This window comes from Thermobia domestica, chromosome 2 (genome assembly GCF_964235325.1).
Source record: "Thermobia domestica chromosome 2, izTheDome1.hap1.1, whole genome shotgun sequence".
NCBI classification, from domain to species: domain Eukaryota; kingdom Metazoa; phylum Arthropoda; class Insecta; order Zygentoma; family Lepismatidae; genus Thermobia; species Thermobia domestica.
In genome coordinates this window covers 193,375,752-193,398,387 of record NC_137455.1, presented here as the reverse complement: position 1 = coordinate 193,398,387, position 22,636 = coordinate 193,375,752, and the positions used below count along the sequence as shown (strand labels likewise).

Below are 22,636 nucleotides of genomic sequence, written 5' to 3'. Positions count from 1 at the left end.
CTTCCATGTGAGACAGAAAAAGAAAGATATTACAAATGTTGAATGAGTGAACTGACCTATGTGGTTCGCAACCCTCCCTCCTAAAAAAAAAATCTGGACTTCTACCTCTGGATAAATATTGAAATGAAATAAATTATAAATCATTACTTAAATATATCGATGTTATACCCTGAAAGTTAAAGAAGGCAGATAATAAAGCCAAGTGAACAATAATAAGATAGAGATCGTAGATTGTGTCAAGGCTTCAGCGACACAAAAGACTAGTTGTCACCCAAGGCAAGAACTCGCCTTAACGCCCTCACTGACCAGCCAAACCAAAACGCTCCCCGACTACACCTGATATTGGCATCCATTTTTTTCTTCTAGTTGTAAAGCTTGATTTCAAAATTACAGTAAATAATTTAATTTTTAGTACAAAATAAAACACCAAACTAATTAGTATTTGATTGCCAAATAATCTGACAAGGAACCCTAGGTATCTATCAGAGCCCGATTTTTATGAAACTTTGTATATAAATAGAGTACCTCGGGAAACACACACAGCCAAAATTGTAGCTGCAGAGTCCAAGACGTTGGGACACTAGGGCTCGAGAAAGATCAAATGCGGAACGTCAGTACATTAAGGACATGGTGAGAAAAAGTAAGTTTTTCTTTAAAACTCGTCATTGTAACCACATGAAATAAGCATACATGGATACTACGTGTTAGATATGATCTGTTAAAAGTAATGAAAAGAATATCCGCCATCTTGAAAGAGGCCATGTTGAAACTGGTGCGATTGGTATAAATGAGAAGAGGGTCATGCGATGCGTCAATTTGAACATAAATATACACAAAAAACAGTTGGTGGAGTTTGTTGTGAGATTACATTATTTCTGTGCTACTGGCAAAGTGGTTTAGGTACAAGATCAGCAAAGTGTATCTCATGACACTCGAGCAGATGCAGGTTGTGGTGCACTATGAGTGGGATCAGTGCAACTAGAAAAACAGAGCGAAATATAATTTTAGCACTACATGATTTGTGTCAGAGTCAACATATAATTGGTGTGGATGTGCTGATACAACGGGTTCTTTATAATAATGCCATGGTTAGCATTAATTTGTAACTGTTTATTATATTTCCATTAGTTCGAACAGAAATCAGAACGCCTATCAGTTCACTCATAGCGCTCCATACCCTCCATCTGTTCGAGTATCATGAGATACCTTTGCTCATTTTGTACATAAACCACTCTACCAGAAGCACAGAAATAATGTAATCCCACAACAGACTTCACCAACGGGTTTTTGCGTCTATTTACATTCAAATTGATGCATTGCATGACCCTCTTCTCACTTACAGCAATCGCACCAGTTTCAACATAGCCTCTTTCAAGATGGCAGATATTCTTTTCATCACTTTTAACAGATCATATGTACATATGTACCATCTCGTATCCATGTATGTTCATTTCGTGTGGATACAATGACGAGTTTTAAAGAAAAACTTGCATTTTCTCACCATGTCCTTAATGTACTGACGTTCCACTTTTGATCTTTCTCGAGCCCTAGTGATCCAACGTCTTGGACTCTGCAGCTACAATTTTGGCTGTGAGTGTTTCCCGAGGTACTCTATTTATATACAAAGTTTCATGAAAATCGGGCTCTGATAGATACCTAGGGTTCCTTGTGAGAGTAACATGCTTCGCATACTGGTATTCTTACAGTCTTATCATAATAAGTGAAAATCACAATGTTTTACGAATTACATCAGGATATGTGTAGAATGAATTAGCAATCTGTTGCTTTAGAATATAATATTTAATGATGACAAACAGTCAAGCTGTTGTCGCGAGTATTATACTTGGACATCTTACAAATCTCTTAAATCGATTTAAGTTAAACGAAAACAAGAAAAGCTGGAAGTAAAATTTAACTTTGCGGGATCTAATGACTGCAAACGTGTTTACAATGTCCTAAAAAGATAGCTTTGAAGCTAACTTATGCTCTATGGATATGCGTTGTTGTTCTGTTAAATTTCTGAGGGAATCTTTTTATGATCTTAAGTTTGCTAAAATTCTTTCCCTGGCTTATAGTAAAAATAAATATATGTCTAGTTTTCCATCCCCTTATCTGGGGCCCGGCTCGCCCATAATTACGGCACTGCAAGGCAGTGAAAAAAACGGAAGAAAACTAAACACACGATATTGTCAACAACGGAGCTTAAAAGGAAAATTCTAGTCACAGATATGATTAGGACGATTTCGATTAAAAAAATGTTACGTGCTTTAACTTCTAGACAATGAATATTTCAAATTATAGAAGTCATATCATTCAAAGTTTAAATATGATGTGGTAGAAGAACCATGGAAACAGCAAGTGAATGTATAAAACAGTAAAGCTACTGATTGTATCACTGACGTACTCATCAACAGATCTCCAAACTACTATGCATAGAACCTTGAAATTTTGTGGAAATATTCCACTTTTAACCTATGTTGTAGATAAGGAGGTCTCACTAAATAATTTTACGAAGAAGAAATAGAGGGACTCAATAATTTTTTAAGTTCGCCAGATATCTCTCCTTGAATTCTGAACTGCAAATAAAGTTACGTTTTTGGAATTACATATCTTAAGGGAGAATGAGAGCTTTAATAGCTCTTTTGGCGTTCACCATATATCCAAAACTATTAGACGTAAAACTAATATTTTCTATAATTATTTTCCTTGCACTGTAGGCTGCAAATAAGGTGATGTTTTGACACTTGGGATACATGGTGGCTCAGTGGTAGAGCGCGTATCTCTGGTGCCTGAGGTCCCTGGTTCGATTCCCGACCAAGTAAGTGTGTGGTACAGAACATTGTGTTCGTGGGTGTTCTCGGGAAACTCGCGTTTCCTCGCACATTCTTATTCCATCAATTCTTCCATCAACATTCATTTGCCTTATCATCGTCTCTTTTAGCCTGAAGGGCAGGACGTGGGACATTAAACTGAAAGATTTCAATTCAGTTTTGGGACTTGTATATTCTAAAAGTGTTCGAGGGTGTGTGTGGGTGTGTGTGGGGGGGTGTTATGAAGTATACCGATAAACTGTAAGATGTGATTCCTCACACCAAAATAAGATAAAAAGTGCATATGGACTTATGGCGAAAAATGCATATACATATCTATATGCCTATACATATCTTAACGGAGAATGAGAGCATATGCATATAGGCCTACATATATATATATACATAGTGTCTAATTTCTGGCGGTACGGAACGGTACGGCGCACCCATACCTTTTTAATCAAAACGGAATATTTACTCTTCTCTCCTTAAAAAGAAGTTGACCAGAAACTTCGAAAATACCAAATACTAAACATAGTTTTAGGGTCATTCCATGTGAAGATTTTAAAACATGACCGTGCTTCAATGTCTCAGATTCGTTTCAAAAAAGTTTCATATATTAATACCAATGAAATTATGCTAAATTATTTTTTTACGATTTTTTGAATGAGAAATGGGTCGGGGATAAATTTTTGAAAAATGTGAATTTTGCTTCAATTTCACTTTTCGCCACTCAGCATAATGGAACTAAAATTACCATAACTTCCTTATTTTTGAAGTTATTTGGCTCATCCAAGTGTCAAATGAAAGATAAGTTTTCCTATTTCAAAAGATCTTAAGTAACCTTGCAAAACTTTACACTGTCAAACAATAATGGGCATACCAAGCAAATTTTTGTTTTTTTTTTTTTCTTTTACAAATTGTGCCTCTACTCAAAAGTTACAACCATGAAACTTTTGAAACCTTTTTGTACATTCATCTTAACATGTACGTGGTATGGTTAAAAAATAAAGAGTGTGTTTTTTTTGTATTTTTGTAATTATTTTTTATGTATGGAAATATACAGTTTTAAGTTTTGTTACAAATTGTGTCATTGCTCGTAAGTTACAACTATGAAACTTTTGAAACTTTTTGAATAGAAACATCTTAGCACATACATGATATGGTTAAAAAATAAAAAGGGTGTTTTTGATATTTTTTTATTTTTTTTTTTATTTTACGTGCACTGAAATATACAGTTTTAAGTTTCATTACAAATTCTGTCATTGCTCATAAGTTACAACTATGACACTCTTGAAGCTTCCTTTTATAGAGTCATTTTATCACATACATCATATGGTTAAAAATAAAAAGGATGTTTTGGTATTTTTGCAAATATTATTATTATTATTATTATTATTATTATTATTATTATTATTATTATTATTATTATTATTATTATTATTATTATTATTATTATTATTTGTGTTTTAAATGTACAGAAATATACAGATTTACTGTCGTAAACTGATTATGCCTTTCCTCTGAAGTAATGATGGCCAATTCCGGAATTTTTACTTTACGGATTCCGGAAAGTAAAATCGGAAAAATTCGGAATTCGGAAAAATTCTGATTTCGGAAAAATCTGGAATTCGGAAAAATTCCGGAAAGTAAAATTTCCGATATCGGATAATTTTGGTCATCCGTACTCTGAAATGACAACTGTCACACTTTAAAACTTTTTCAAGTAATCATCTTATTAAATATTAGGTATGCTTAAAAATAGAACTGGTGTAATGTGTAGTTTTGGTATTACCAGAATATTATATTTTTGTACTTTAACTATGACTTTCAACCTTTTTCCCAATTGTGCCATCGCTTACAAAAATCAAACTTTTGTAACTTTTTATAGGATTAGTTTGCATTTACTAGGTATGATTAAGAAACAAAAAGGGATACATTTTTTGTAATAATCTTGCAGTTTTGTGAATGGAAAATATATGCCTAGCAATGTAAGGGGTTGAGTGATTATTGCAAACCCTATCAACAGAAATAAGAAATAATAGACTAATGTACATAGATGAAAATAATAAACATACATACCAGTCATACTTGCGGGCTGATTGGATTGTAAGAGATAGAACAGGAACTTCCCAGATGATATTTTCAAAAGGTATCCAACAAAGGTCTTTATTTTCTGGCCAGTAGAATATAGAAGACCCAAAGCGATTCATAAATTGCACTTTGACGTACAAAAATAATAATTACAAAAATACCAAAAGTACACTTTTTAATTTTTAACCATATCGTGTATGTGCTAAAATGATCCTATAAAAAAGGTTTCAAGAGTTTCACAGTTGTAATTTACGAACAATGACACAATTTGTAACAAAACTTAAAACTGTGCATTTCCGTACATAAAAATAAAAATTACAAAAATACAAAAAACACACTCTTTATTTTTTAACCATACCATGTAGATATTAAGATGAATATACAAAGAAATGTTTCAAAAGTTTCATGGTTGTAACTTTTGAGCAATGGCAAAATTTGTAAAAACCCCAAAATTTGTTTTGTATGCTCATTAATGTTTCACAGTGTAACGTTTTGCAATGTTATTTAAAATCTGCTGAAAGAGCAAACATTAAGCTTTCATTTGACACCTGGATGAGGTCAATGACTTCAAAAATAAGGAAGTTACGTAATTTAGTTCCATGATGTTGAGTACTAAAAAATGAAATTGAAGCAAAATTCACATTTTTCAAAAATTTCTACTCGGCCCATTTCTCATCCAAAAAATCGAAAAAAAATAGCATAATTTCATTGGTATTAAGTATGAACAAATTTTAGAGACATTGAAAAAATTCTAGAGAAAATTTTAGAGTAAAAGAGAATCTAAGACATTAAACCACGGTCATGTTTTAAAATTAGGGATTTGACATGGAATGACCCTTTATTGAAAAATCAGTGTTTTCATTATTTTCCTTTTTCTTTCTAGAGAAAGAGTTGTGAATCGTTGTTCCTTCTTGAAGTCAGTTAATTGTATTTAAGGACTAGAAATATTTGGGCCCTTCTGTCTCTCGCTCACTGGCACGTCCTTTTTTAAAAATTCGTTTTCCGCACGGTAATATAAACTATAAAGGCTCTGAATCGATCAGTTTTTTTTTATTTCAGAAAAGACTGACTTCCGAAAACGAAATAATACCCAAGCATTTGTCTGTTGCTGAAGTTGGACTAAACTGAAAGCCAGTACAAAATTTCTGTTGGGACTCCACCTCTGTACGTTCTCTGCAGAGGAGCCTTTGTTCGGTTCTTGTTTCAATGTATCAATCAATTATTTTTATTCATTATTAGGTAGATGATTAAGTGAAAATATCCCTGGATTTTTCCGCATTGTTTATTCATTAATTTAGAACATTATTTAGATAGCAGGATTAGTACTCTGAATAATATTATGTGAACAATGTACTGTAGGTGTTTTGTTATTGAAATTCTGTATTTGTAGAACTCTTGATGCCTTTTGAAAACAAACAACAGCAGCCTACTTTCTCCCCTTTGCAATACGAGAAAAAATACAAAAAAAAAAAACAAATCACTAAGAAATATTTTTGTTACGTTTAGTGTATTATAAAATTAAGATCTAAGAATCAGGCGTTTTTAAAGCATATTTATATACATAAGAGTTTTCTTACAAGACTGCAGTGATATGATACTGTATATTATTATTATTATTATTATTATTATTATTATTATTATTATTATTATTATTATTATTATTATTATTATTATTATTATTATTATTATTATTATTATTATTATATCGTAAAAGGTATGCATTTTTAAACCATTATGGACCTGAGGCTCGGCATACCTGCACCTTTATTTTTAGAAATATAACGCTATATATATATATATATATATATATTGATGTGTATGTGCGAGAAGAGAAGAAAGAGAAAAAGAAAGAAGGTTTTTTCGTTTGCAGTTTTTCAAACCTATTAGACGTGGAACCTTGGAATTTTGTATAGATGTTCTCCTCTCACCGTAGGCTGCAAATAAGGCAGGAATTAGGTAATTGTATATCCTAAGGGGAGATGGGGGCTTAAATAGTTTTTTCATTCGCCACTTCTCTGAAATATAAGGTGTACAAGCTTCAAATTTTGTATGTGCCATCTTCTTGCATCCGAGCTATAAATAATAAGGTCTTGGAAGTTGTGTACTCTAAGGGAGATGGTCTTCAATGATTTTTTGTCATTTAAAAGATCTCACAACTATTACACGTTAAACCTTGTAATTGTCTATAAATGTTCTCCCTTCATGTTAACCTTGAAAAAAGAGGCAAGGTTTTGGAAATTGCATTTTCTAAGGAGGAATATTGGGGCTTTAGATTCTTTTTGGCGTTCTAGATCTCCGAAACTTTTCGCTTTAAAAGTTGAAATTTCATATAAATGTTCTCCTAAGACTCTAGACCGTAAATAAAGCAAAGTTTTTAAAATTTAACATATTAAAGGGGGATAATGATGATGATATAAATAATTTTTGCTGTTCACCAGATACCCGAAACTATAAGATGTAGAACTTTGAAATTTTGTAAAACTGTTCTTCTTGCACCCTAGGCTGTAAATTTCTTGACGTTTCGGTAATTGCATATACTTAAGGGAGATAGGTGCTTAATTTTTCTGACATGTTTGTTATATTCACTTGCGTTCAACATTGAAGCCAAAGAGGAGTAAAATGCATGGAGAGGAAGGAATTAAAAATATTGTCGGCCGTAACATACGGGAGTATTCTCTAGTTTTCGTATAAATCTGAAAGATAATGAACGTACTCGTAACTTTACAAGCTAGCATTCATTGCAAAGAAAAGGTTGTAAGTAAATATCTCCATCACCCTTATTTCTCTTCTGATAGTATCCACACAGCATCCTAACAGACTTCAGACTGATCAGCATATATTGGTAATATTAATAGAGTTCTTACATGAAAAATGCCACTACTTTGTTATGTAACTTTTTGAACATATTTCACATAAGAAGTAATACGTTCATATTTAAATAAATCTACAATGGCTTTCAATGCATATTTTTCTTTAATAAAAACAAACGAGTTTTCTTTCACACTGTCTTTCTACATCTCAGGAACCACAGTAAACTTTCTAACTAATGAATTCATTACTGAAATTGGAAGTAGTGCATCTATAACTTCTGGCTGAAATAAAGGCATAAGATTAAAGATAGAACCTGTTCCTCAGATATTGAATCCATATATAAAAAAAAGTATTATTCGTAATCCCTTAAATTTTCTACTCTATACAGATCAGTATTCAAACTGGAAGTAGTAGTAAATGTATACCTCTTCTCGTTTTAGTAAATAGATAGCAGTGAAGATTGTATCTTTTCTTCACACACTAAATCGATTTTTAAAAACTGTTTGTCGTTATATGTTACCGTTTTCGTTCAATGGCGATCAACGTTAAAACCGAAATTGCTAATTTCTATCACTTCTGGTTTGAATACGAAGTTAACGGAATAGTAGTACTGGAATCACTGAATCGATTCCGTAAAATCACTTGTCACTATTTGTTATCGTTTTGCTCTATAGAGATAAATATTGAAACTGGAAGTAGTAGTAAATTCCTACTATATCCTGTCTTAGTAGAGAAATTCGGGTTAAGACGGTATCTTCTTTTTAGACGCTGAATCGATTACAAAATGAAGCTTGTCTCTGTATCTTACTCTTTTTGTTCTATGGTAATCAACATTGAAACCGGAAATCGATAATTTATACCACTCCCAGTTTGAATAGAGGATTATCTGATGAGCTGGCACCTATTTGTGGGATGCTGAATCGATTGCAAAATCAACTTCTCGAAACAACGTACCGCGTTTGCTCTGATACCTGTAAGATTTCCGATATTTATACATAGCATAGCTTGGAAGTGTACTAAATGAAGTAAGATACACCCAAATAAGACTTTGATTTAGAACATAATAGGTACTAACACTATTAAAATTGATAATTAAATAATAATATTTTTTTGGAGTTCGATGTACAATAATTATGCACCAAGGCTAAGGGACACGGTGATGATAAGATGAATCATAATAGTGGAATGACGAAGATGAGAGGAGGTGGCTGAACCTCTAGCAAGCCCACGCATGCGGTGTTTATCTACCACAAAACCCATTTGGCGAGCTGTGATCGAACCAAAAACCCACTCGTTAGGGAGAGCGCTCTACCACTGAGTCAAGGATGGCCCTATATTGCTATAGTTACTCTAAGAATTTTTCGAAAAAGTATTATATTATTCAACTGTTCACTCAAAAATTAATCGAAATTCTCAATGCTACTTCGACTAAGTCTACCTCAAGAAACATGAAGTATATATGCTAGAAGAAATATTCTTTATTTTTATTTATTCATTTTTTTCATATTAGAAAAGTGATTAATTTCTGTGCACATATGACACCATATTCTAGTTTGAGATTAATGGAGACGAATCTCATTCAGTACATTCTTTTTTTAGTTGAGAGTTGTTATTTTTAATCTTATGAGGGTAACCAGATTCAAATGATGTCTGAATTAAGAGTCGTGCTCTAGAACGTTGTGTGAAAAATGTTCATTCTTCCAAATAAAATACGACCTTGAGATACAATAATGTCTAACAGAACTTGCCTCATATAAGGTTTTGAATTTGCAATTCTTTTAAAAATATTTCTATCACTGAGTATTTTCAATGAATAAGTCTTTATAAATTAATATACGACAATCAAGCAATTTGGATAAAATATTTGTTAAAAATTTATAAACATGACAATAGAAGTGTGAATTGAAAGTTGCCTTGTAGATGAGTAGTTAGTGTTTATACCTGTAGTATAAAAGACATTCAATTTTCGGTTTGAGCACATGTGGTTTGGTTCTCACGTTCAGCCGTATGTCATCATCTTTATAGTGTTGGTGTTGGAAAAGTGGGAGATTAAACTGAAAACAACCCAAACAAATATGATTTTATATTTTTAACTAGCATATACCACCGCGTGTTACCGCGGATAATATTTTTCCTCTCTTCTTCTTCCTAAATTCGATCCATTTCGTCTCCAATATTAAACGCAAGTGAATAACATAAACACAATTTCATGTTTCTGCGCTCAATAATGGTGATTTTGATGGAACAGATCTTCACTCTTCTCTTAGGATTCATATGTGTGAAATCCCGTCTAATCTATATCCTAAGATGCAAGGAGAACGTTATATAAATTTTCAATGTCTACGTCTGATCTTCTGGTAGATTTGGCAGACGGCCAAAAATCATCCAAGGCTAAGTCTCCTCTCTTACTGATCTATTTCCCAAAATTGCATTTTATCTGTAGCCTATGATTCAACGAGAAAATTCATACAAAATTGAAGGTTCTACGTCTTGTAGTTTCGGAGATCTAGCGAATGCCAAAAAAGAGTACTTAAGCCTTCATCTCCTCTTAGGATATTCAATTCTCTACATTTTTCTTATTTACAGCCTAGAGTGCAAAGAGAACATTTCTACACAATTTTAAGGTTATACGCCTTATAGTTTCGAAGATCAGGCGAACGGCAAAATAATAATAATAATAATAATAATAATAATAATAATAATAATAATAATAATAATAATAATAATAATAATAATAATAATAATAATAATAATTCAAACCCACTTCCCTCCTTATGAGATATATTTCACAAAATCATGTCTTTTCTAGAGCATAGCGGAACACTTTTATAAAATCTCAAGGTTCTATCCTTAGTAATTTCGGAGGTCTGTTGATGTGCAAATTCAGTAATTCACTTACTCTTCTGTGTATCTATCTGTATTTTTATTAAGTATTTTTCCTCCTTCCATTTATAGACAGAAAATACGTCACTGATTTCAAACATATTTAACTCTTCATACATACATACATACACACACATACAATATATAGTAGGGATCCAGGATGTGATCAAGGGAGGGGCTAAACTATAGTTTGCCGCTTTATCCAGCGTAAAGCAGGATTGAAGCCCATTTTATCCAGTGTATACCTGAGCGTTAAGGAAGTCTATAGCCCCTCCCCTGGATCCGCGCCTATATATATATATATATATATATATATATATATATATATATATAGAGAGAGAGAGAGAGAGAGAGAGAGAGAGGGAGAGAGAGAATTTACTCTATTTAGTAAATTTCACTCTGACTTAGAAGGAAAATGTTCTTTGTTAAATCTATAATTCCTGGCTGTAAACCAATCTTTATGTAATTTGTTACCACACCCTCAACAACTTGGCCGCTGATATATTCTAGGTTTTGAGCTATTCGTAGTAAAGTTTTGTGTAAGAGATGTCTATCTTGACAGTTTAAATTTCTTGGTTGGTAGATTTGGAGTTTAGCGTCTGTTTCAACACCGAGGATATATGAGATGAGACATTTAAATGTGAGACCATACTTGTTGTTACGATATAAATGAAACTATAGTGATCGCATGTTTATATTATTTCAACATATTATAATAATCTTATTATTGAACTATGAAAATTTCTTTGATAGTTCCATTACATTTTTAAAATGACTGTCATCGTGAAAATTTCCTTGTCCCAGATATTCCAAGACAGATTTGTTTATTGTTTATTTTAATTCCTTGTTTCCTTTATAGCTGTAATTTCAAAGAAAAATATGGTAGATAGCATTTATCTGCATTTTTCTCGTGATTTTTCTCTTGTCTTCAACAACCTCATCCTTATCAGATATCTCTTTCAACCTTCTCTTTTATTAGTTCCCACTGGGAGCAAGAGAACAAATATCCCTTTATTGTTTTGACATCCTTCATTAATTGAAGAAAGACATAGTTTTCATTTAAAATTCATATTAACACATTGACTGCCATGTGTATGCTATTTCATACACATGGCGTCTTGCTTCTGCGCCGCGTGTATGCTATTCCATACACAAGGAATATCTTCATTCTAGGCCTTGTGTATTAAAATGTATACACAGTTCAAGAAAAACTATATGATGCATACACATACAAAAAAGTCAACAATGAGCTTACCGTTCATTGTTTTGAAATGTTATGTATATATAATTACTTTATATTTGGTCTGAAAGAAGAAAATCGTATTGGCCCAGAAGAGGTATATTTTCAGTAACACAGTGGCAGTCAATGTGTTAAAAATGCCTTATATGCAAGTTTTTGTCTCTTTGCGATACGAAGGCCTTGGCATAGCTTACACAGTATAAACTGCGAACTTTAAACCTAAGATTTCATTTCATGGTATCTGGAGAAGTACTAGTCAAAATCCATCTGAGGTACTTGAGCTCAAATCCATGTCACCGGAAAAAAGTCTGTTCTAAATAAGTACTACTAGAGCGAGAGGAGAATTAGGAACCGTCAGTACTTGAAGAACTGTAATACTTTCAACATTAAGTTCAAATCTCATTTAAAGATTTATGACGTGTTATACATGATGACACAATTATCCCTCCTTGCTGGTCTAAATTATTAGCTCGCGCGTCTTTGGTGCACGGAATCTCGGATTCGGAATTCCCGGTGAAAGAACCTTGAAATTTCAATGATTTGGATTTCATTATGATGGTCTGGATTCCAGTTTAAACTTTAGATACATGTCTCCTACGGGGCATTAAGTGCAGAAGGAAATTAAGTCCAATTGCCAAAGTTGAGAGAAAATGAGACAACGTTTGTACGGTGAACTTAAGTACATGGTAATGTAAAAAATAGCTTTACCATCGTAATTACTCATTAAAGCTATTTTTTACATGATAAGAGTTATTTACAATATATGGGGCCGTGGTAGCTCGCTGGTAGAGCGTCCACCTCTGGTGCATGTGGTCCCTGATTCGGTTCCAGCTCACGCCAAGTGAACTTTGTGGTAGACAAACACCGTGTGCGTGGGTATCCTCGAGGTTCTCCCGTTTCCTCCCACTTTCTTCATTTCACCATTTCATTCATTACTCATCATCACCGTCTCCTTTAGACTAACCAGCATAACCGTGGGACGTAAAACTCAAAGATTTCATTTTTCTCATCATCACCGTCTCCTTTAGCCTAGCCGGCATATGCGTGGGACGTAAAATTTAAAGATTTCATTTCATTTTTAATTTTATTTACAATATTTGGACATGAATTTGCTGAGGTCTGAAAGATTCAGAAAGAGATCTTAAATATGAAATGTGTACAAAATGATCCAAAATTAATTTTATTTCCTCTTGCACTCAATGCGCACGATATCTTCGGTGGGGACAAGGAAAATTAAACACCAATCAACGAACCAATTACACCATTAAAATATTGGAAGATAACGTGGTTGCGCAAACTAAAGAATTTTCCTGAGATGTTTTCTGTCATGTTCCCGATTATTATAGCACTTCGTAGCAGTTCATGACATCTTTCGATTGAAACGAATGCGTTAACATAATTAACAAAACTTAAAGTGTAAAAGTGCATGGTAATTTTATATCATATCTAATTAACAATTGTATGTACTACCGTGTTGTTCCTTTCACAATAAAAGGTTTAATAGGTGTATATTCTAGTATCAGTTTCACTTTAATAGATGGCGTCATATAACATCAATTTTAATGTTAACATATTGCTTCTATTTTTTCTTCATCTTGTCTAAGACTATACATGAGGATTTAGCCTCCATCATGTAAGTTTATTCAACTGAATGAAATATATCAATTGATACGTATCTCACCTTTAAAAAAGTCTTGAGGGAAGCCACGGTGGCTCAGTGGTAGAGCACTTACCTCTGGTGCGTGGGGTCCCTGCCCTGGTTTAATCAGCGCCAACTAAGTTTGTGCTAGACAATATTGTTTTCGCGGGTTTTCTCGTGGTACTTCCGTTTCCTCCAACTTTTCCTTCTACGAATTCTTCCATCACCATTCACTTGCTTTAATCATCGCCTTGCTTAGCCGCAAACGCATATTCGAGGGACATTAAACTGAAATATTTCATTTTTCATTTGAACATGTTTTGTTACACGCTAATAATGCTTTTTCTTCATTTTGTTATCCAAAAACAAAATTAAAATCTATATGTGTTTACTCAGAAGATTTCCAAAATTTGAGCCAAATAATATGCACTTAAGATTAGCTAGACCATTATTTAACAGATATGTTTCTTGTGCAATGTTTCTATTCTTACGTTCTAATTTCTTTGTGTTCTAACTTTCTGTATCAATAAAACGTTGTTCAATTCCATGTTACAATTTGGTTTCATTGTGTTGCAATTCTCTCCATTTATTACTTTCGTTTAAATGACTATAATGTCTCTCTCTCTCTCTTCTCTCTCTCTCTCTCTCTCTCTCTCTCTCTCTCTCTTTGTACTAGTGAGTATTGTCTCGTCTGTGAAATTATTTTATGGTTTCTAGCTGGTTGACTCTCATGTGAATTGTCTTTGTAATTTATCTCTTCTGTGTATGTTATTTTATATGAATAACGATTTTTATATAATTAAATGAGTTTTCTCGTTTTCCTGGCCGCAAAAAGAAAGCTCTTTAACCCACCCTTCCGAGGATAAAAATTGGAATACTACTATGTGGTTTAGAGTTATATTGACCTGTATCTAATACGTGCAACCAGAGGCATACGCAGAGGTGTATCCTGCCGGTCCAGATTCCTACTCTCCGGAATCCCGACTTTCGGTATACGTAGCTTAATTTTAGGGATGATTTTACATATTTTATTAGTATAATATATAATTCTCGTCGGGACCTATGATGTGGTTCTCCAATTCAACTCTTTTGGAAGCAAGGTAGTGCGCTGGGTAACGGCCTATACTCTGGGGGTTTGATCTTACATCATGGTCTACTCATCCTCCAATTGCACTTGATCTATGCCCGATCGAGATTTGAAGCCTACCTTAACAGTACTTCCTTTTGTTACATATGGACGTAAAATACAAAATATCAAACACGGGCTCGTTTGATGCTCCTCTCAATTATATAAGTTGCAATTTCCAGTGGACACCACTCATTCTAGTAGGATACATTATTTCAGTGACGTTTAAGCAAATGCCAAACCCCAACTCATCGTATGTGATATGAAACGTACGAAACCCACTAGACATAGCTCACACCTATTGACATGCTGTGACAATGTTTCATTATGATACATTGCTGTGCTCTTTTCAGCATTATGGAAATTGTCTTCTAGAGTTATAATGGCTCACAGTGTCCAAATAAATGCATCTACATCCTTTTACGTAGTGCCTTGATATTAAGCCTGTAAATTGGCTGTTGTTAACAGTATGCCAGATCATATATTTTCCAGCAGTTTTTTAATCTTGGATCTCCACTCTCTGGTTGTAGTTTTGTGTAAGTCTCTAACTTCTGATAAGCCATCAAGTTGAATGTGAGTGAAATATTTAGTGTATTAAACTTAATCTTGTTTTAATAAGCATAGAGGGAAACTGTAGTGAGCTTGGTAGTTGGTGTAAGAAATAGCATCTCATGTAGCCGAATGATAACTGGTACATATATGCAGCAACAGGGTGTGGAACGAAATTCAAAAAACCATCATCCATTCAAAATGGCATATACTTTTCATAGTACTTGAGGTGATTTATTACATATTCATACAAGATAGTTTGCTTTATACTAGATGTCACAGGTGGAAGAATATATCGATGCAGCGCGTAGGCTACGATTTGTGCATCATCGCGGAAGATTTGCACAGTGCAGCAAAAAGTAAAATTTAGAAGAAGAAGAAGAAGAAGAAGGGAAGTTGGAACTTAGAATAATAAAGTGTGGTTGATAATCAAGAACATTTTGCAACTATTTTCCAATTTACAAGACAAGTCGAAAGTGATAATAGTGATGGTTTGCATATCAGCAATGCCAATTTGCAGTGTCAACTTTCCATCGTCTGCTATGTCGCACAAATCGGAGCCAGTATTGTCTCTGTGCTACATCAGAGTAAAAGGTAATTATACGAGTAACAATAACTCATTCTTCAATTGAGAATGGAATCGCCAGTGGAGAATGCTGAAAAGACGACTATCTAATCAAGTTGCCCGAAACAAATCCCAGATACCTATAAATCGTCTGCTATGTCATTTCTCATATACTTTCTATTACATGGTTATATGCTGCCATCTTTGGCATCAATTCATGAAGAGAAACACGTTGTTTGAAAATATAGCAACGCAATACCCAATAGAAGAAAAATATACACCACTTTCAAGGGTGGTATTTCGTACACCTTTTTGAATGTTTGTGAAGAAAAATTGTACTATAGTCTCGTGATCATTCTGTTTCCTTTACGCTGCTTTCAACATGACTATTTTAAAATATTTAAATTATATATTTTAAATATTTATTCCAAAGCAATTAAAATTCAGGGTTTTCATAAAGTCTGGACGGATTTAATTTGCTTATAATTTTCATAAAAATGCTCATAATGAAATCAAATAAAGTGCAAACGGTAGCGGAAGGATTAAATTTTTAGTTGGCAACACTGTTAGATAAGCGGCAACTCTGAACACGTTGAGAGAGGGAGAGGGAGGGCAAGGGTCAGTTTCTTACCAAATTCCACCCATTGTTGTTTTCATTGTTGTTTCAATGTTGACTGTTAAAAGTAAGTTGTAAGCTGTATTGGTGTGTATGTCTTTTAAAGAAATAAATAAATGAAAAACTCCTCTGAGAAGACTATTTTTTTATCAAATATGGCGTCGGTGAAAGAGAAAGCGCAATGTGTTCTGTGGTACGCAGAGCTAAAATCACCAATTCTGGTGTGTCGAAAGTTCACCAAAGAGTTCAAAAAGCCGGCACGGGGTCATGTGAAAACGGAAGTTTATGTAAAGAAGCCAAGTGGTTTGGAGAAAGGACAAAATCAGGGCGTCTGTGGCTGGCATTTCGGATCAAACACGGCGGAACGCTGTGAGTGGATTCCAGCGCCGCCTACGCGAATGTGTGGACGTAAATGGCGCCCAGTTGGAGGTGTGGCGGTGAATGAACTGAGCTGGTGCAGATTACAGGCAAAAATTTAGTCCTTCCGCTACCGTTTGCACTTTATTTGATTTCAATATGAGCATTTTTATGTAAATTATAAGCGAATTAAATCCGTCCATACTTTATGAAAACCCTGTATATATATATATATATATATATATATATATATATATATATATATATATATATATATATATATATATATATATATATATGAATCCTAATTTCTTCATTTGGTAATTTTTTTCACCTTCATTAACAAAGGCAGTACTTTCAAATCCTTGACTTTACATTTCAGTTCCGTTGAATATGCAACCGAAATCTCATTGGTGAAGATGTGGTTGCATACCTTAGGGCGTGGGTTTAATCTTTATTTCGTAGTATGAAGGAAAGGATTTCAACGATCTATTGTTCTATGCCTGTTATGGTTATATCCTGAAGAACTATCCTTGTCAACATTCACTCATAATCCACCATATTAATTTAAAAACGCGAATAATTGCTACGGGGCTTTGTTTGGAAGAATACATGAATGATGTTCACAATTAAAGCGTAACCAACAAAGTAATGTAGGCGATGAATTAAATCGTTTGCTCCCTTCGACATTAGATTTCATAACGTTTTGTCCTTCTGCCAGAAGATTAAAACGCATTACAATTCAGTGACTTACTCCGTTGCTCTTAATTAGCTGCTTCGTTCTCCTCCTTTTCTCCGCTTCCCCCTTCTTCTCACACTCTCTTCCATTTTCTCCTTTCGCTCTGCAACCAATGCAAGAACCCAAGAGATTTGTCTGCAACCACAGCTTCAGAGAGGCCTTCCAAAGAGAAGGTAATTACACCATTTTACCTAGCGACCTATGTGAACTTATGAATTGCAATATACATATATAGCAATTCTCGAATTATAAAGTAATGTATGAAAGACTATAGAGATTAGTCAAGAAACCAAACTACTATGTTCAAGACGTATCATGAATGAAAAATAAATAATACTTTACATTTTTCTTTTACTTTTTATTCCAATCATCAATAAAAATGTAATATTAATCACTAGATGTATTTTAACGTTAAGGTTTGCCAAGATCTTTTTATACTTTAGAAGGAGAGACGTTTTCATTATTATGTTGATAATATTGTAGTCTAATATAGTACAAAATTGTCTTATCATGTTTTTATAACAGTAAATTTTAGTAATTACTTTGAATCTTATCATATTTTACGATACATTAGCTTTGTGTTTTCACTCAATTCTGCTTCTGAAAAACATATATTTGTTGATTGATAGATAACTTGTTTGCAACGTATGTTATATAGTGATTAAATTGTTTTGATACCCAAAAATCAGCATATCATTCATACAAATGTTCAATAGCCACATGTATTTACAGTATATACATAATAGGATATAGTCTTACGCTGGATATCATGTATATTACACTTAGTTTGACTTTTCGTTAAAGATAACAAAAGTATGAACATAAAAATTATTAAGGGCTATTTTAAGAATTTCATTTAAGATACAAGGGTAATAATGCTCTAATAAGTGCTTGTTTATCTTTAGTTAAATTTTAGACTTTTCTTAACTAACTCATCTCTATAGCAAAGGAACATGGCATAAGATTCAACGCCATAGGAACCAATTGTTAGTATTAGATTATATTTGTTGCCATCATCCAATCTACTGTAGATTCTGTTACACAGCTCGCTAAGATCCTACTTCATGTTACCCTCCACTTTCTTGGTCTTTCAAAAGGTCTCTTTAACATCCATCATCATCATTATCATTCTGTCATGCATTCTGTCATCACTTTCTGCAACTGCGAAGCTTCCATGCTCCACGGTCTTAGTTTTTACGTATGATTTTTGTGTTTTGTTATCATTTGTCAATTGTACCTCCTTCGTCTTCTCCCTCTCTTTCCTGTCACCATAGCCCTTAGCACATCCCTCATAGCACAATTCCTTCTTAGCTAATGTCTCAATCAGTTTCTCTTCCTCTTCTCAATAATATCTAAAACTATTGTTTTGTCCCCTACCATTACTAACACCTCTAATTCGTTTTACGCTCTACCCAATTAATTTTCTCCATTATTCTCCACACCAACATTCCGAAAATTTCCAGTCGTTTTTCATCATTTTTGTGTACATTTTTCCAGAATGTCTCATTAATTACTTTATCAATGACTTTGTTAATAGCTTGAATAGGTATTAAGACTGACGAAAGTTGAACTGAACATGAGTTCATGAGAAAGTAGATGAATGGAATGTAGCGAAAATCTTGGCCCCCGTTGCGCCAAGATAGAGCTGGACATAAGGCACAATATTTCGAAAGTTTCTGTTCAGTATGGCGTCAACAACTGTACGAATTTCTTGGATGATGTTTGCTCTCACTGAGTAGATCGTAATTCGTTTTCATTAAAACCGGACTTCTAAATAACTTTGTAAGAAATAACAGAGAAGTTTCCACTCTAGCAAGCGCCGAGGTCTAAGAACCTTCGAAATAACTGAACAACATGATTTTAGTCACTGAGACACAGAAAATAAAGTAATTCTTGTGTTTCCTATTGGAAATACTCAAGATGAAGTTCCTAATGGTTTGATTCATTCATACAGGTGTGAACAATTTCATGTAACCAGTATGGATATGGTTGTACGGCTTTAAACAGTACGTCAACTTTCGTCTCATTGCACTTACACTGTCACTCTACTGCTCCCTCATACACACGATATGTCCAGTTCAAATTTCGTTACATCTTCGTTAATATTCAAGTATTAAAAAATATCAGATAAAAGAGCGAGAGAGATATCTTGTATTTATTGACGCAGAAATAGCAAGAAATTTTTGACCTAGAAAGTCTTTCCAGGAACATTGAACTCGAGATCTATTGTGATCAAGGACCCTGCATCAAACACAATAGTGTTCTTCCCTCTTTGTCTACAGAAAATCTCACGAAACCAACGTGTAGGTTGCTTTCAAGAAACTTTAAGACAAGACTTCTCAAGTGGATCATTTGGCGAAGAGTGCAGAGATTTCAGAACAAAACTTCATATCTCCGATGAAACTGCTTTTCTTGCTGACATCAGCAAATACATTGTTCGCCTTCAAAATCCACGGATAATAACTCTTTGTACATTAAACGTGGTAAGAAGCTATCCTTCTCTCTTTTACCGAAATACGTGAACATAGATAAAGAACTATCTTCATTTGAAAAGAATATTAATTCAAATTAGGCTATCTTGCCGTCTAATCTATCTTTTTATATTAGCCTCCTGGAGTATATTCTTCTCACTTTTAGAAAAAATTGTTTTTTATCGCGAATGAAAAGGTCAATAAAGTACTTAACCAGGCGGATATCGAAAGCCTATCCAATGATCCTTATAATGGCTCTACTTATAAACATTATCCAAAAAGTAAGGTCTCCTATTTTATTAAAGAAATAACAAAGAAACATTCACTTTTAATAATGCTTATATTATTTTAAAGCTTGTACATTTATTGATTTTCTGCATAATTTCCATTTCGGTACCTTTGTAGACACTGAGGCAGTTCCTGTATGCCCGTCTCAAACCAGCTGGTCGCCATATACTTAAGAAAGTGTTGAACCTCATCTCTGATTTTGTCGTTGTTGCTGAAGTGCGTTGTAAAAAATGTTCTTTCCACTTTAAACAACAGATGTTAGGTACTCGTTTGCTCAAATTTCGTGACTGTTTCGTCCGAAATTGATGGTCTCACTGAAATTACTTACGGGGGTCACTGGCAAGAGAAAGTGATAACAGGGGGTACTGACAAGAAATAGGTTGAGAAAGTTTTAGATACAGGATAGGATAAAATGGCATTCTGTAAGTCTGAGGTAATAAACCCCAGAGATATTTAAATTATCTAGTCAATTAATTAGACGTACTGTCTTAAACAAACAAAAATTTGAATAAATTTAAGAAATCGAGAAGTCAATAAAACAGTCTTTCTTTGCCCTTTAATGAATATGACAAAACAAACACAATAAGCAGCTGTCAACAGGTTGGCTTATTTGGATTTTTATATTAAAAATAATCGAGAAAATTATTACGTTTCATACAATATACAACCTTCAGTTAATTAACTACTAAAATAAACTCAAGAAAAAAGAATTATAATTATATTACAGCGTATCTTGTAAATTAATAGCACGATGTCAGATATCCCGGAAGAATAAATCCCATTTTTTAAATTAGAAAATTATGTGCGTTCAGGGAGAAAGAAGGTAATATGATGATGAGAAGCTAGAGGTAACAGAAAATTACTTTTAATCTCCTTCTAAGATGCATCAGTAATTTTATTAGGAGACGTTTTTTTTTCTCTGGTTTCGTCGGTCACATTTTTAGTTACTACATTCATGTTTTATGTTAATAACCCAGGGGACCATATTTACAAGTATCTGGTTGCGACCAGGCTTCTGCTCTGAACGTTCGTTTTTAGTTCATGAATATTGAGTTGCTTATTTTTATATGCGTAATTATAAATATGAAAAAAATCTACGTTCAATCAGGTAAATTGAAACACGACGGTTTGTAGGATTTGAGTTACCAAGCAGGTTGTTGTTGCACTCTTTGACGCACTCATATTGTTGTGGGAAATTACGCCATATGTTCAATCACAGATCCGTCAAAAGCTTTTGTTCTCGTTCTTGGAGGTTCGGGTCCCAGATACGATATTTGAAACTACTTGTATTAGAGTTTAGGCCAGGAGTGGGGAACTCGGAGCCTTCAGAGTCGTAATATGCTCCCTTCTTGCCCTGTTGTATAAAATGCTTAATTATATACGGAATACGAATTATACTACAATTCAAGAATACTTTAAAAACTCAGATTTCAGGGGTGTGCACCTTGAGGGCCAATTGAAGCTCAAAACGTCCATGTCAGAACTTGATATCCCAATGTTATTTCAACAAAAGCAATCTCAGAGAAGTCATTATGTGAGGAAAAATAAGTGAATGATCACTTATTTATAATGTAATATACTGTTATACATTTTAATGTAAACTTTTAATGCAACACTATAAAATAACCAGAAAAATTAGATACATTAAAAACTATCATATATCGTCTTCTTGGAAAATGAACATTGCCAATGTAGTCTTTACAACAAAAAGGGGTTCCCTACCTCTGGTTTAAGGTATGTTAGTTCTAAAAAAGAAAGGCGTTCCAATAGCAAAGTTAACACAAACGTGTGCTCATGTTTGTTGTATGCCACAAATTAGTGATTTCTTACAAATGACATTTGCGAAACCACTAAACACTGATCTCCGTTGAAAAAAAAAACAGTAATCCTGCTTCCAAATCTATTTTCTTGAATTCACTTCGTGAAGTTTACTACCATGAATTGTAAGAAATAAACGCTTTCAAAGAAATCTTCAAGCCTAAGGACTATTTTTTCTCGTTTTATTGCTGCAGAATTTGTTTGATTGCTTTGTTAACATGTAAATTCATTCCTTATGTAACTAGTATGGAAAGCGATCAAGTAGAGTAATCTTTTGAAAAGGACATTGACCGATACCTAGCTTTATGAGACAAAGTGTAGCAGTGTTGCCTTATTAGTTTAAAACTTGGCAATTACAAATAAGATATACTGGTACGAAAGCTAATTATGACTTATGGTTTGTTTGGTTTTGGTTTTATTTATTTAACAGTCATGGTTTAGTTGGACATAAAACCGTAGTTTTTGACAACTTTGGTAATGTCAGAACAAAATCAAATATCTCGAGAACATAGATAAAGCGAAAAAATATCAAGAGGATAATAGGAATTCATTACAGGCAAAATCATGGCATCTACCTAATGTAATTAAGAAAGTTCTGTATTCAATTAAAAGAAGACAGTACTAGTATAA

General features: G+C 33.5%; 2 protein-coding genes across 6 annotated transcripts in view; one reads left to right on the top strand and one right to left on the bottom strand.

Moving 5' to 3' along the window:
- Positions 1 to 22,636, top strand: part of LOC145678340 (orexin receptor type 2) — an 844,605-nt gene that overhangs the window by 682,610 nt on the left and 139,359 nt on the right. The gene's annotated exons all lie outside the window — the stretch shown is intronic.
- LOC145678339 (uncharacterized) overlaps positions 1 to 22,636 on the bottom strand; it is a 317,750-nt gene that overhangs the window by 185,703 nt on the left and 109,411 nt on the right. Inside the window, exon 6 of one of the 5 annotated variants that reach the window (XR_014130360.1) lies at positions 17,445 to 17,588. The exons of the other annotated variants lie outside the window; for them this stretch is intronic. The gene's annotated coding sequence lies outside the window, so the exon portion shown is untranslated. The remainder of the gene's footprint in view (positions 1 to 17,444; positions 17,589 to 22,636) is intronic. 5 annotated transcript variants of the gene reach the window in all.